Source organism: Leopardus geoffroyi, chromosome C1 (assembly GCF_018350155.1).
Source record: "Leopardus geoffroyi isolate Oge1 chromosome C1, O.geoffroyi_Oge1_pat1.0, whole genome shotgun sequence".
NCBI lineage: Eukaryota > Metazoa > Chordata > Mammalia > Carnivora > Felidae > Leopardus > Leopardus geoffroyi.
In genome coordinates this window covers 220,704,992-220,716,597 of record NC_059328.1, presented here as the reverse complement: position 1 = coordinate 220,716,597, position 11,606 = coordinate 220,704,992, and positions in this window count along the sequence as shown.

Below are 11,606 nucleotides of genomic sequence, written 5' to 3'. Positions count from 1 at the left end.
TTCAGGGAAGGAATAGAGATGGCTGAAAGAGTAAGAGTGAGCATATGGGAAAGATAAAGCCGAGTCTTAGAAAATATAAGATAACGAGAGCAAGACGTTCAGGAGGGGAGTGAATGGAGTCAGACAGATGGAGTGTGCATACTGCTTATGTAATAGGGTGGGATTAATTGGAGATAGATATGCCATATTAAAGAGACATGTTTCAATTTCTAGAATAATCCCTGAAGCTAACCATATTAGTTTCCTGTTGCTGCTGTAACAAATTAACATACCCTTAGTGGCTTGAACCAACATAAAACTATTGTCTTATGATTTGGAAGTCAGACATCCAAAATCGGTCTGACGGGGATAAAATCAAGGAGTACAAATGCCGTGCTCCCTCTGGAGACTCCAGGAAAGAATCAATGCCTTGCCTCTTCCTGCTTCTGGAGGTCACTGGCATCTGTGGCTTATGCTTCGTGGCTCCTGCTGGTGACACTCTGATCTATGCCTCTAATCAGTAATCTTCCTCTCCTTCTATCTTTTAAGCATCTAAGCATCCTAGTGATTATGTGGGACCCACGCAGATAATCCAGGATAATCTCCCTATCAAAAGAGATCCTTATCTTAATCAGATCTGCAAAGTCCCTTTGCAGTATAAGGTAATATTCACAGATCCTGGGAATTAGGATGTGGGCACAGTTGCGGCGGGGGGGGGGGGGGGGGGGGGGGGGGGGCGGTGCATCATGTGGAAAACATCACTGTTATTCTGTCTACGACACTAACCAAAGAAGTAGAGCTAAAATATCCATATGGACTTCAAAATGAAACACTAAAAAATGCACACTTTACCCAAAAGAGAAGAAGAGAGAAACAGAGAAATAAAGATGAAAGGGAATAGATAGAAAACATGATACTAATGTGGGACACTTAGAAAAGAACATGCACTTAGTTATATTAAGTGTAAATGGAGCAAATGCTTGAGATAAAGTACACAAAGTTGCCTTTGTTTTTAAAACACACGTATAGGGGCGCCTGGGTGGCGCAGTCGGTTAAGTGTCCGACTTCAGCCAGGTCACGATCTCGCGGTCCGTGAGTTCGAGCCCCGCGTCAGGCTCTGGGCTGATGGCTCAGAGCCTGGAGCCTGTTTCCGATTCTGTGTCTCCCTCTCTCTCTGCCCCTCCCCCATTCATGCTCTGTCTCTCTCTGTCCCAAAAATAAAAAAAATAAAAAAAATAAAAAAATAAAAAGTTTTAAAAAAACACACGTCTAATTTCTAAATCAATAACCTTTAAAAAGGAAGAATTGTTTTGAAAGTGCTGTTCACTCAGTTTTGCTGTGCTTGTCCAAGAATTGCAAGATGCCTGTCTCCTTTGCTTAGTGGTTTCCTGAGCTCTGGCATATGGGGCCAGTATCTTTCTCCTCAAATAAATATCCACTGCAAAGACTGATGAGCGTTTAATTAGCATTTTCCTTTTTGGAGAAGGAAGGGGGAACATAGGCCAAGTAAAGTAAAAGCTCTCTCCAAACATCCCTGACTGTGAAATTCTCAGCCCAACACAGGTTGAACTGCCAACAATTTCCGTCCTGCCATTAGCTTCCAAACTCAAAGACTCTGCAGCCAAACCTAATGTGACCTGCGTGGTTAGATTCGTATCACGTTGTTTAGAAAGGGAGCTGTTCCAGTAGGGCTCTCTCGTCTTCCAAGTCCCAGGAACCTAACATTTAAAGTTGATAGAAAGTAGTTTCCAAGGAAGCTACCTGGACACTTGGCGGCACTCACCCATGTTCCTCAGTTTGGCATGCCTTTCCTTGTTGAAAACATGCACCCATGAGTGTGCGCTTTGAATGCATGCTGTCACTCTCTCACATGTTCAGGATCCTGCTCACCCTTGTTTTGTTGGGGGAAGGCACTGAGGAGAAGTTGGGACTATCAGAAGTCTTCCCCAGGATTTTAAAAAACAGCCTTAGACAGGGGCGTTTGGGTTGATCAGTCGGTTGAGCATCTGACTCTTGATTTTGGCTCAGGTTGTGACACTAGGGTCATGGCATAGAGCCCTGTGTAGGGCTCCATGCTGAGTATGGAGCCTGCTTGGGATTTTCTCTCTCCCTCTCTCTGTGCCCTCTCCCCACTTGCTTCACTCTCTCTCTCTCAAAAAGAAAATTAAAAATAAATAAAACATCTTTAGACAGACCAGAAGAGTAACTCACAACTCCCCAGAGAGGTGAAATAAGAGATGTGGAGCATGGAATGTGTTGGCAGCTGTCTTCTGTTGTGTAGACAAAGACTCTGGCCAAAAAAGGTCATGGGCAGAGGAAAGCAGAGTCAGGAAGTTGTGAGAACATCCCTGAGCCCTGGAACCCCTGAGACCAGCTGATCATCTGCTGTGCCTGTTCTTCCATGAATGATCCCATGAATTTCCATTCTTCAATGTCTTAGCTACAGTTGAACTCCCAGCTTTTCGAGGTATAACCGCCCCCCACTCTCTCTTGTTCTTTTCCCTCATGGGACAGTCTTCTCCAAGCCACCACTGAATTTTCTCCAGCTAGCAGAGATTCTCCTCCAAGGAATACACAGTTATTCCAATGAGAGCTGATGGTCTCAAGCTGTAATTTATTTATTTTTCCCAATGTAATATAAACTTTCTAGCTTCTGAGCTTATAATCAACAATAATATTGCTTTCATTTACAGCAGGACTTCTAGATGTGGCAAAAAATGTTATTTTTTTATTAAGGCAATTTAAAAAAGTAAAATAAATATATTTTCTATATATATGCATCTATATTTTTATCTGTCTAAATATACATATATATATACATTTATCTATGCATCTATTTTACTGTATCAGTGACAGCTATTCTTGAAGATGTTTGGAATTGTAAGAATATTGTGCCAACAAATTTGACAATTTAGATGAGAAGTCCACATACTTAAAGATTCACCTTATCAAATCTGACACAAGGCATAATAGAAAATCTCAGTAGTCCTATTTCAATTAAATAATAGAATTTGAAAACAAAAATCTTCCTACAAAGAAAATTCTATGGTTTCACAGAAATTGCTATCAAAACATAAAGAAGACATAAATAGAAAAGAAGACTGCAGACTAATCCCTCATTAACATACTCAGAGAAGTTTCTAAAAATATTAGACAAGAGATGCCTGGGTGGGTCAGTCGGTTGAGCGTCCAACTTTGGCTCGGGACATGATCTCACTGCTCATGAGTTCGAGCCCCGCGTCAGGCTCTGTGTTGACAGCTCAGAGCCTGGAGCCTGCTTCACATTCTGCGTCTCCCTCTCTCTGCCCCTCGTCCACTCATGGTCTGTCTCTCTCTCTTTCTCAAAAATAAATAAACTTAAAAAAAATTAAAAAAACTTATTAGATAAAATATCCGGAAATACAAAAAGTATCAAATCATGATCAAATAGGATTTATTCCATGAATTCAAGATTAGAGAACATTAAAAAATTCACTACTTTAATTCACCATATTAACAGAATAAAAAGGGGAAAATGTATGGTCTTCTCAATAAATGCATAAAAATAAATCTTTGACCAAAAAAATCAACACCCACTCAGAGTTAATATCTCAGAAAGTAGGAATACTCACTTGAGCTGAAAAGGGCATCTTTAAACTTATAGCTAAGATTATACGTGATGGCAAAAAATGAAATGTTTTCCCCTAAGATTGGGAATGAGGCAGGGATATCTGCTCTCACTGCTTTCATTTAACACTGTGCTAGAGGTTTTAGCAAGGTCAAGACGACAAGGCATAGAAATAGAAGACACAGAAAATGAAGAAGAAATCATTAAAATGCTTATTCACAAATAGCATGAGTTTCCGTGTATACAAATATTCAGGAATCTACAATCCAGCTGTTCAATTGAATAAGTGAGCTTGGTTAGGCCATAAGATATACATATGCAAAATTAACCATTTTCCTATACACTAGCAACAAATAACAGGAAAATAAAAAATTTGAAAGTCATTTAGAATACAATCATCAAAAATAAGGAGTACGTTTAGTAAACGTACAAGATGTCTGCACTAGAAACTGTAAAACCTTGAGAAAGGAAATTCAGAAAGTCTTAAGTAAATAGAGCCATGTACCAGACCAATACCATTCAAACGTCAGTTCCTTTAAATGATCCCAGATGGAAACATCAAAATATAGAAATCGATGAAGAGTAACGGAAGTGTAAGTGGGAGGATAAATATTACTTATTTTGGGTTGTATTGAATAAGAGTACAGCATGTAGACATTAAGATTTATGCAGAATTTTGGAGAAGTTGGGAGAGACTAAATGAATTTAGACTTTTAAAGATGTGGTAGTTTTCATGAAGTGACGAAAAGAGAATAATGCACTTTGGCTTGCACTGAATAAAGAAAAAAATAGTAGTTAAGGAGTATGTAATAATGCGGTAAAAGTAAAAATGAAAAACTGAAAATTTAATTCATTCAATGGCAAGTAGAGAAAAGTAAACACAAACGGGGGTCAAATGAAAAACCGGCAATAGATGTCAAAGAAATGTTATCATTTACATTAAACGTGAGTGGACTAAACACTCTATTTAAAAGACTCAAATTATCAGATTGGCTAAATAAAAACCCTATATGCTTTTTACAAGAGATCTACCATAAATGTAAGGATACAGAAAAGATGAAAGCAAGAGTGAGGGGAAAATGTACATCATGTAAAGTTAAACGAAAGAAATCTTGTGTAGTTATCCTAGTATCCGGTAAGTGTAATTTAAGCAATTCAATAAAAAAAGAGAGATTTTAAAATGATAAAGGCAGCTTTGTGTGGTGTGGAACCTGGGCAAGTTTACCCGCAGCCCCTTCTGAAAGATTGGGGTCTTAGTAGTTTCGTGGTAGAGGTAGAAACTCAGTTTGGACGCGATATCCACCTGGGCCGCTCAATATCATCCCTGTGGTACTGGAGAGTGGACAAGGGGAAACTGATGCAAGTAAAAAAAAAATCACTCTGCCTGCTGTGTCAAGAGTAATGAAAGTCTTTGTCTCTGATCCAGGAGCCTCGTGTTTTCTGCCAGCCTCCATGAAACCACGGCGGACCTAACTGTTCGCTTATAAGCTGGTAAAACCTCAGGTCCTTCAGTTCTCGACCCATAAGGAGTGCCAATAAGCACATGAAAAGATGTTCAACATTATCAGTAATTAAAGAAATGCAAATTAAAACCACAATAAAATACCTCCCACAGTCACTAGAATGGCTAATATTTAAAAGAATGGTGTTACTGTTTTCGTGCCAATACCACACTGTCTTGATGATTACAGCTTTGCAATACAGCTTGAAGTCCGGAATTGTGATGCCTCCAGCTTTGGCTTTCTTTTTCAACACTACTTTGGCCATTTGGGGTCGGTTCTGGTTCCATACAAATCTTGGGATTGTTTGTTCTAGGTCTGTGAAGAATGCTGATGTCATTTTGATAGGAGTTGCGTTGAATATGTAGGTTGCTTTAGGTAGTATCGACATTTTAACAATATTTGTTCTTCCGATCCAGGAGCATGGAATGTTTTTCCATTTCTTTGTGTCTTCCCCAATTTCTTTCATAAGCTTTCTAAGGTTTTCAGCATACAGATCTTTTACCTCTTCGGTTAGGTTTATTATTAGATATCTTATGGGTTTTGGTGCAATTGTAAATGGGATCAATTCTTTGAGATCCCTTTCTGCTGCTTCATTACTGATGTATAGAAAGGCAACTGATTCTGGACATTGATTCTATTCCTGGGATTTTGCTGAACTGTTTGGATGCGGGAGGCTGCACATCACATATCAGGGAGTATTGCTAACTTCTATGCATATCCAAAAGGAGACCATCCATTTTTGAAGAGGGGTCTGGACAACAGTATGCTGTGTCTGAATTCCAAAAAACCAGTAGCTCGGTGGTTGCCCTTGGCCCTAATGATTCAGTCACACATGATTCTGGAAGGATCTGCGGCTCACACTCTCCCAAAGGAGCTCACGGCTAAAGCCCGTGAGTGCCGCCTAGCGGCAAACACTGGAACTTGGGACCAGAACGTTTCCAGATACCGCGATATGGTGTATGCCTTCTGAGAGACAATAACTAGGGTGATAGTGGCATTAGCTGAGAGCTAAGACTGAGGATACAAAACAAACTCGAAACCCGAAATACCCATAATATCTTAGGTGGTGCCAGAGAAACACTGGTAAGAAGAGCAGTGCCCAGAAGAGTTCCACGACGGAATGGAAATGGTTATTCCGGAGCACGTTGTCCGGGGAACGCGAGGAGGGCCTCGCATTCAGGAGCAGGGAGCCTCTTCCTCTGTGGCTTTAGAGCCACCTGATGAGATTCCAGATCCTACAGCCACATGGCCAGGGTCCTGCGAGCGCCTCTTTATTGGCCGGCCATGAGCCGATTAGGTTTAGTTCAAGGTGGGCAGACAGCATCCTGTTTCAAAGTTCAGCCACCCTTTGACCAACTGATGGAAAAGCCCTGATTGAGGAAGGTGAGAACCAGTCTGCTCCGCAGGCTGCAGAACATGCCACTTTCTTTGCAGGGATGGAAGGACTGAACAAGAAAGATCCGTGTTTGGGTGTTTACTCTCTCATGGGCTGTGTGGCCAGCAGACGGGTGATGGGGGCACTGGGCTAATTAACTGTGCAGGGCACAGTTCTACAGAAATCTCTACGGTGACCTGGGGGCCCATGAAAGTGGGGCATGTCAGTGCCCGTCACAAGAATCCCTCCAGGGTCGGAGGGCGATTGCAAACCAAATGGATATCCTGGTGTGTTCACTGGAGGGGCCAGTGGGGCCCATGGGACGAGTGGACATGGGGCTGCAGCAGTGCAGAGATGGGCTGACCGTCAACATATCCCTCTCACGCCCTCCAAGGCGCAAAATGCTGAGCAGAACTGACTGCAGATGGTTGTGGGGCAAGCAGACCACGACGGCCCACCGCCCGTCACCCCAGGACCCCGATGGCCTGCTGCCCGTCACTCCCGGAGCCTTCAGAGGGGCCCTGAGAGGAGCAGACGCTTACTCGGACCAAGCTCTTTGCACACCAATGGTGGATGAAAATGCCCAAGATGGTGTAGAAGGACTGGAGGAAGATGCTGTACCCATTTGGGCCCCAGAGTACATTTCTTACAGCCCATAGTGTCCACAAGGGACAGAGAGAAAACACATCACACGGACCTGTGTTTGCGCTCAGAGTGGTGGTTTGACAGGACTGGATCAGGCAATGGTGGAGGATAAAGGACATTAGGGGTTGGCTCACACGCCTTCGTGAGTGTGGGCTCACACTCAAAATGAGGGACGCCAAGAGAGGGTCTCCACTAGGTAGACCCCCCCCACCTTTGCTGGGGAGTCACGGGGAGAGGGGTTGGGGAAGATGCATTTCTCAGCTTCCCTTTTCCCTACTGGGTGGTGGTCCGGGAAGCAGGGCTGGGTGACTGGAGGCATGAGAGGTAAGGACAGGAACTGGAAATGTGCTTGAAGTTGTTATGCCAGAATTTGTAAGGGCTGATGGGGTGGGTTGGGCCTCCATCCCATCTGGAAACCTTGGAGCTGGTGGGGAAGGCTGCTGGCCCGACCCCTGGCTCTGCACCTGCGTGTCCCCACCCACGTGAGGGGAGACCCTTGCGGGACCACGGTCTTGCTACCAGCAATGTGGACTAGCTCAGAGGCCGAACCTACTCTCTCTGCCCAAGGTGGGAAAGTTTATGCATCAAGGGGATCCAGCCAGCCTTTGAGACAAGACATGGCAGATGTCTTTACAGCTTCTGAGAAGGCAGACGTCTCTTAAACAGGATGTTACAAAGTGCCGGCCTAAAGGAACAAATGAACCAATGAGACCGTTAACGGACCGTTAACTCCCTATTAGTGAGACCAACTCAGGTCACACGTCTACCCAACACTGAATTTCCAAGGCAATGCCAGGAGCTGGTTTTCTTAATTCTGGGTTCCTGTGGGTCCGTCAGGGCAAAGGGATGTGATAACCACCCATGGCGTAGAGGCTCGGATTGGTTAATACTTCTCCCAGGATGTAGGGATGGGTCACTTTGGTGTGAGCCCCACGGACCGGGTGGGGAAGGGGTGCACGCCCAGACAAGTCGGTGCCCGGGGTGGGGTTGCTTCTGTGCACCACAAGGAATTAGTGAGAGGGTGAACAGGCAAGACACAGGCCGGGAGAACGTACTTGGAATACGTACAAGCTCCAAAAAGACATCTGACGAAGTCAGTGAGGTAAGGAATTGCTACAGATCAGTGACAAAAGTACAGTGAACCCAATTAAAACAAGGAAATGACTTGTATCCTCCTTGCGTCCCAAGGTGGACAGCTGATTGGCCCGCAAGTGTCTGAATGGGGCCCAGTTTTACCAGCGATTAGGGAAATGCGAACCGAAACCGTAAGATACGCAAGTGGACAGCAGGCACCCGCAAATGTGGGTTTCGTGCACACCGTGTTGCCGCATAGGATGCCAGCGGACGGGAGCACGGCCGCTTGCTTATCCGTTCACTTGTCGAAGGGCTCTGGGTCGTCTCCAGCTTCCGGCGATTATGGACACAGCCGCCGTAAACGCGTCCCGGTTGCCGTGGGAACAGACCTGTCACTTTATAACATTGTAAGGAAGCGCTAAGCTGTCTTCCGGCCGGGCAGGACCGTCTCGCACCCAAGCTGCAGAGGGCGGGATCCCCTTGCCCGCACGCTCCCCGGCCCCGGGTGAGGCCCTGATTTTATTTTAGCCATTCTGACGGCGTGCAGGTGTGTCTGCGGGTCTGATCTGCATTTTCCTGACGCTCATGGCCACAGTTTTCTAGTTCTTGGTGGTCATCCCTTTATCTTCCTTGATGAAGTGTCTACCCATCTGCCTGTTTTGTGACTGGGCCATCCTTTTCTTCCTTCCTTCCTTCCTTCCTTCCTTCCTTCCTTCCTTCCTTCCTCTCTTTCTTTCTCTCTCTCTCTTTCTTTTTTAATGTTTATTTAATATTTAGAGAGAAAGCGGGGGGGGGGTGCAGAGACAGAGGGAGAGGATCCCAAGCAGGCTCCGCGCTGTCCGCACAGAGCCCAACATGGGGCTCAAACCCACAAACTTCGAGATCATGACCTGAGCTGGAGTCCGGTGCTCAACCCCTGAGCCCCCCCAGGCACCCCATCCTTTGTCCTTTCTATTGGCTGCTCTCCTGAGAGGAGGGGAAATGTGGGTGAGCTGGAATATTTGTTTATAAGACACACGCTGCCACTGCGTCCTCCCCTGTGCCTGAGCTCCCTGACTCTTAGGACCCCGGGCCCCCTCGACGGCTCCCGTGTCTTCCGCTGCCTTGGGAAAGGTTTACAAGACAGACCTCTTTTGGCTTAGACTGGTCTGTGCTGTTGGGTTGGTTATATTTGCGGGAAAAGTTCTTGTCTTAGGCCAGCGCTTGAAGCTCTCTGTCCCCTTGTGAATAATAAGGTGAAGCAGAGTCTCCCAGAGTCCCTCTCCCTGGACCAGGCCATGGTCACTGCATCCAGAAGAGTCCTCTGTCCCCAAGCGGGACCTGCACCCCCATCCCTGAAGGGAGGGGTGCCGGAGGCCCTGGTGGGGACAGTGCTGTGTGGCCAGAGACTGAGTGGACAGGGGAGGATGTTTGGTCCAGAGGCCTGGACCCTGGACAGCACGTGGGGGACGTTCGGACAGGCTCTGCCCCTCAGCCAGAGGCCGTCATCTGGGCCCAGGGGCCCGCGGACATGAGGTTCTGAGCTAATTGGCAGTGTGGGGCAGTCACGTCTCCGTGGCACGGTAATTGGACCCTGGGGTCCCCACATCTGTGCATCAGGGGGAAGGCAGCCAACAGCCCCTTCGCCCTGGCACCTCCTTTATACCGGCAGTCACTCAGGGTCTGGCCAGGTGTCGCCAGGGGCTGCCCACTCAGGGTGTCAGGGAGCAGGGCGGCCAGTGACACCTGCAGCTGCCCTAGTAGGTCCCCCCGACACCCTCCCTGTCAGCGAGCTGGCCGTCTGGGTGGCCTCTGGACCTGGTGCCTCAAGGGCGGGGGGCTGGAGGGAGGCCGAGCCCCTCACCGGCACCGGCCCCTGGCCCCTGAGCGGGCGGTGTGGGGACTTCGTCCCGCAGCGCCCGGGTGTGCCCACGCCCGCCTCACACCCACCCTGTGTCTCCAGCACCCCCATCTCCCTCTGAGCTCAGAAATCCGCCACCGAGGGCCACGTTCTGCTGTGTCCGCCGGCTGCTTTCCTGCCCCTCCCGCGGTGGTGCCCGCCTGCCCGCTCCAGGATCGGAGACACGCCCCGGGCCTGCCTGGTCAGCAGCCCCAAGTGGACACCACACAGGTGACGCCAGCGCTCTGCCCTCCGGCGCCTCAGCCTGCCCTGCCTGTCCCCCTCTGTCCCCTTGGTCCTTGTAAGGAGCCCGTGGTCTGCTGAACGCATTTCAGAAGGGGCCACCTTTTCTGTGGCTGTCAACAAAGCCAGGTCCCAGCAAAGCCAGAGCCGGGGGACCTGGCCGGTGGGAGAGGCAGGGTGGCAGCTGGGGCTCCTTCAGAGCCCCGCCTCCCCCCTGCCTTTGCCCCCAGTCGGGGTGCTGATGGGCCCCAGCTTCAGGGGAGGACTGCCCTGCCCACCTGCCCTCCTGCCCCTCGCCTCCCCTGCTCAGTCTCCCCTGCACCGCCCCCACGTCCGCCTCTCAGTCATCAGACCTCCGCTTACCCCGTCTTTGACGGGGCCAGAAGTGCACACGTTCGCTTTAAAATTGGGAAACTTGGGAGCTGCGAGAAGTGCGAAAGAAACGCCGAGAGTCGCGTCCCTTAAACGCTCTGCCCGGCCAGGTGGGCTAAGGGTCAGGGGAGGTGACGCGGGACCGTTTCCCTGGCGCTGCCCCAGGCGTGCTGTGACCAGTGCACCTGAGCGGTGGCCTCGGGCGGGTCCAGCCCTAACCGGTAATGAGGGCTGAACGCCCGTGCCAAGCTCGAATCCGGGACAAACTCCTAAAGTAGCAGTGGGACAGAGCCCCCAACCCCACTCATCAGGTCAGGGGGTGACTCCGCAGGTCTGGGATTCAGGGAGGGGCGTGGAGAGGGAGGGGGCACGTTCGCAGACTCGAAGCCCCCAGACCTCTGTCTGCTCCCTCTGCCCTGCGGACTCTTCCCCGAATGGCTCGTGCCTGGGGGCCCAAGCACGCGGCCCTGACGCCCTCCCTGACCTGCCCCGGATCACCTTCCAGAATCACCTTCCAGAGGACCCTTGTTGAAGGGCCGGTGTTTAGATTCTTGCTCTGTTCAGTCCCATGCTGCCCCCCAGGAGCTCCAGACACGCCCACCGTGACCCCACGACAGCCACGCGGCTGGCACCCACCTCCTTCCAGACTGTGCCCCAGAGTCGCCTTCTCACCGCCCCGGCCGTGCCCACCCCGACCCCTCTGCCCCCATCCCCCTGCCTGCTCAGGAGTTACCTCGATGGTCAGCATTATCGTCCGTCTTGTCTGCCTTCGCAAACGCAGAAGGTTTAGACTGTTTTCTCTCCCGATTTATCCGGGCTGCCTTGAAGCGGTGACGACCACATAGTAGGCGGTCGGGATACAGGACGGATGAATAAAGGGCGAGCCTCTTCCTCACGCCCTGCGCCTCTCCCTGAGTCCGGGCACCACGG